Here is a 5,217-nt window from a genome sequence, read left to right on the forward strand (position 1 = left end):
CCAACCAATCCCTTTGAGGAGACTTGACATTTTTTTAATTTTTTTTTTATTATTATATGTTGTAATTATTTTTACTGTTCCAAGGGTAAGGTTGAGGCAGAGCCCTAGTGTCTGTCTTATAGCACTAGTAAGTAACACTTTTTTTATAACTTTTTTCCTTTTTTAAAGGATGAATTCATTCTTTTTATAATCATTTTTATAGTAAATGGATGATACCATTAAATTTGTCAAGGGTTCACACGAGTTCACAAATCTAATGGTTGATATATTGAATTTGTACGTAGGATAAGATGAGAAAAATATCAACATGAATCTTCATCTACTTAAATATAGAAAAAATCTCAAAAAAAATCACAAAAAGCCACATGCAGCAACTTCTCTATTGCTTCTTTAAACATTGACAATAGTACAGTGCTAGTGCTACCAAATGCATTGGGTAGCACTTTAGCTTTCATATAGCCTCCCTATCTATTATTTTAACACTAAATATTTATTTCTCCTCTCTCCTCTTTTTGCCTTCATGGGGATTGTGTTAAAATTTTATAAAAAATATGAGGGTAGATAAAAGAAAAAAAAAACTTGAATTTTGTAAAGAAATTATATTTTAATAGTATAGAAAAAAATAATGTATAGTAGAGTGAATTTAGATTAAGAAGAAAAAATAGTTTTGTTCTCTAATTTTTTATTTTTTATTTCTTAAAAAAAAAAAAAACTGCTGCTACTATTCTTACAAATTAATTATTTAAAGTGTAAAAGAAATATGATTCTATATATAATAAAAACACTATTGAAAATGCCCCAATGATTCTATGGCCCCATTGTTGTAGATGAGTATTTTGTTCCATCATTTTGCAAGGAATGTAATGTCTTTGTCTGGTAGATGGAGACAAATTCCATTTCCTGTTGATTTCGACAGTGATAACATGTTCATGTGGTTGGTGCCCCCATTCCTCCTACCATGATTGTTTTAAAATTTCAAAAGGTCTTATTTAAAAAATAATAAATTTAAAATATTCAATTTAAAAATATAATTAAATTTTTGATAAAATTACAATTTAATTTTTAAAATATAATTTTACTGGACTCTATATGGATGTCTAAATCACCATCAACTTTGATTGAATTTCTTTTGGGCTAATCATTCATGCTTTTGTCCACATTTCCTATGTATTAAAAATTTGCGGGCCCTTGTTGGCTATTTTGTCTCGTTTGTGAAACTTTTTGAAAGAAGTTCATCGCAGCACTAATAAATTACCTACTTTCCGTTGACTCGAGGAATATGCAAATAGAATTGAAGTACTTAAATCAATGGACTTCTCCTATTAAATGGAGCAATGGAGATATTTCTTTTACGTGTAATAGTAATGATAGAGACCATCTTTTTATTTTATTTTTTTTATTTTTTTAAAGTTAATATGACTTTCAAAATTATCATTGGATCAAAACTCAAGTATGATTCATCTAAAATTTAATGGTGATTTTAAAAGTCACATCAGCTTTAGAAGGATAAAAAGATGATCTCTAACATTACTCTTCTTTTAAATTAGTTTAGAAGAAATATCTTACAACTTATTTAAAATAGTGTCAAGGGTCTATAAATATTTAAAACGTTAGTCTAAGTTAGTAAACTGCAATTAATGAATTTAAGAATTTAATGTGCGTTTTAAATGTTTATAAACACTTTGCACTATTTTAAATGTATTGGAGGATATTTTCTCCACACTGGTTTAAAGGAAATTTATGTCCCTAAGAGCGAGCATTCACAATGGAAGAGACAAATTTTTATGCAAAATGGCTCATCAAAACTCACTTTTATCTAGTTTAGCTAATAAATTTTTTAATGCATCTACATCCAATTAGCTATATTTCTATCTATTCTATTAAAATAATATTTATTTTTAATTTTTTTATTAATTTTAATTCAAAAAACCATTTTCATGGAAAAAAAAAAACACCAAAAACAACCACTCACCGCTTGAAATGTGGGAAAAGATTTGGAAAAAAGATAAAACAAATTAGAGAAACATTAAAAAGTAAAATAACTTCCTTAAAAAGTGCTGTTACATTTAGCTTTTCTTTTGGCTAATCCAATGTAGGAGAGTTTTTACAAATTTGAAGAGTCATTTTAGATAAAAGTAACATTTGGCTCTTCTATTGTGAATGTTCTAATAAATTATCCCTTGAAGTTAAAAACTTACAATCAATTTAGCTTTTCTTTTGGCTAATCCAATGTAGGAGAGTGTTTACAAATTTGAAGAGTCATTTTAGATAAAAGTAACATTTGGCTCTTCCATTATGAATGCTCTAATAAATTATCCCTTGAAGTTAAAAACTTACAATCAATTTATTGTTCCACTTCAAATGTTTTGTCTTTGTCTCAGAAAAAAAAAATTATTTTCATTACAAATAAGTGAAAAGAAAGATAAATAGAAAAAGTGATAAATCATATTTCATTATTTGGCACTATTTTAAATGAAATGTCATAGAAAAAAGTCTTATTATTTCAAATGATTTATCACATTTTTTTTTGTGGTTTTTATTTTTTATTTTTTTATAGACAATTAACTGTTCATGTTTGTATACATTTGATACTATTTTAAATGAACTTTTCATTTGAATACTCCTTTCAAAAGTCTTCAAAGTGCATAAATTTTGATTATTTGGATTGTGCATTAGATATAAGTTCATCTCAATGAGTTTTTAATATCCTCCATTTTTTTGTCCACATCATATTTCATTACAAATCACTCTTTATAACTTTTCATTTTTCTCTTCATTTTTTCCTTTTTAAGTCTTATTATTTCAGGTTCCTGAATTAAGTCATAATTTATTCTATATCTAATAAGCGATAGAAAACAATTTTAAACTAAATTTTACAAATAGAAAAAAGTGCTCTAATTAACATAGTGAATTATACAAAAAGACTTGATTCTTCTCGAAATGCATGTATTACTTAAAAAATTTAGGGGAAACTTCAGAAAGCCCCCCTTAACTTCCAGCCGTTTTGATAAGCACCCCCTAAATTTCTAAAATTCTCACTTAGGCCTCCTGAACTTTGGTTTGCTCTCACTTTGGACCCTTTTAATGTTAAAGTCAAACAATTTGACTTTTTATACCCATTTTACCCTCCCCCAAAACTACGTCGTTTTGTGTCCTAAAACTTCAACACCTATCTAGTCAAAAACGACGTCGTTTTAGGTATTAATTTTTTTTTTTTTAGAAAAAAAAAGGAAATCGAGGTGGCTCCAGCCACCCCTTGGCCAAAATGGGGTGGCCGGACCACCCCATTTTTAATGGCCGTACCGTCACGAGGGGTGGTGGTGCCCATACACCGTGGCCACCCCCTTGGTAAAAACAAAAACAAAAAAAGGGGTCGGTGCTGCGGGGTGGTCAGGAATTTTATTCACGATCCCTTTTGGCGGTGTTTGAAACCACCGATTTGAATTTTATTTATTTACATATTTATTTTTTAATATTTTGCTTTTTTTTTTTTTTAATATTATGCTCAAAACAACGTCGTTTTGAGTTGGGTGGTGATGTAGTTTTGAAGCCCAAAACGGTGTAATTGTGGTTGAGGGTAAAATTGGTATAAAAAGTCAAATTGTTTGACTTTAACGTTAAAAGGGTTCAAAGTGAGAGCAAATAAAAGTTCAGGGAGCCTAAGTGAGAGTTTTGAAAATTCAGGGGGTGCTTGTCAAAACAACTGGAAGTTCAGGAGGGCTTTCTGAAGTTTCTCCAAAAATTTATTAATGTTACAGTTGTTTATGCATAAATAATTTTTTTAGAATTAAATTGATAATATCAAATTTTAAATCGACAATGTCACAAGAAAGATAAATGAATTGGCCATATTATCAATTGAAAATGAGATGTTAGAATAACTTAAATATAAAAACTTATTTAGAAATTTTGTATCTCAAAAGCGAAAATAATGATTTTTAAATTAAAAAAAATATAACATGATTAATATTTAAATATAAAAGAGGCCTCACTTAAACTTGTCGCCTTAGGCGTCAACATCCATTGAGCCGTCCCTGGATATGGATATAATAGCTTTTAATATAAATTTTTGGGTAAATATCTTATAAATCCCTGAGTTAACGCGCCAAAACAGAAAACTCCCTATTTTTTTTTTTTCCGAATTTTTACTCACTGGCTTAATCGAAAAGGCAAATTAACCCCTACCATTACATTTTTCCCTAAATATTTAATGCCCGTCAATCCCAACTAAACTCATTGTTTTGACATATAAGCATATTAATTTTTTATTATTACTTTAATTTAAAAATTAAATCAAAAAATATAAATAAAATTGAAGGGTTTGCCAGAAAGCCACCCTTAACCTATGGGGTGGCTTGCGACCACCCCTGAAGGGGAAAGCCACCCTTTCATTTTTATTTTTATTTTTTATTTTTAGATTTAATTTTTAAATTAAACTAATAAAAAATTAATATGCTAATGTGGCAAAACGGCGTGTTTGGTTGGGATTGACGAAAATATTTGGGAAAAAATGTAACGATAGGGGTTAATTTGCTTTTTTGATTGACACAGAGATTAACAATTTGAAAAAAAAAAAAAAAAAAAAGGTTTAGGGAGTTTTCTGTTTTGGTACGTTGATTCAGGGATTTATAAGATATATACCCTAAAGTTTTTTTTATAAATTGAGGTAACAATTTGTAAGAACTTATGCTTTAGGAAAAAGATGAGAATAAGGAAGAGAGACTTAGAGAATTAAGGTGGTTCGGTCTATGGCCTACGTCCACACAACAATAATTATAATTCTTATTATTGTCTCTTGAACTCTTGTAACTATTGTCTCTTTAACTCTTATAACTTTTGTCTTAATACAGTTTACGTAATACTTATCACGTTAGTCACTATACAATCAAATTTACCTGTTAAATTTTGTTTCATGTGAAGAAAGTTACGGTAAAAGTTATAATATCCTAAACATTTTCTGAATTATTTAGGGTATTCTCTTAAATACATTTCTTTGAACCATAATTTTGAAAAATATGATAAATAGGGAGGTGACAAATATTGAATTGTTAAAAATAAATATTGTAATAAACTTCCAAATGATAAAATCTGAATAACTTAATTTCAAAACAATGATTGAGATTCAAGGAAATTTACTAAACATGAGTAGTTTCCTTCTTTACGAAAAAGAAAACCATAAAAGTTTAAAGGCCTCATTTGACAATGTTTTTTTTTTTT

The sequence above is a fragment of the Corylus avellana genome, chromosome ca7 (assembly GCF_901000735.1).
Source record: "Corylus avellana chromosome ca7, CavTom2PMs-1.0".
NCBI classification, from domain to species: Eukaryota; Viridiplantae; Streptophyta; class Magnoliopsida; order Fagales; family Betulaceae; genus Corylus; species Corylus avellana.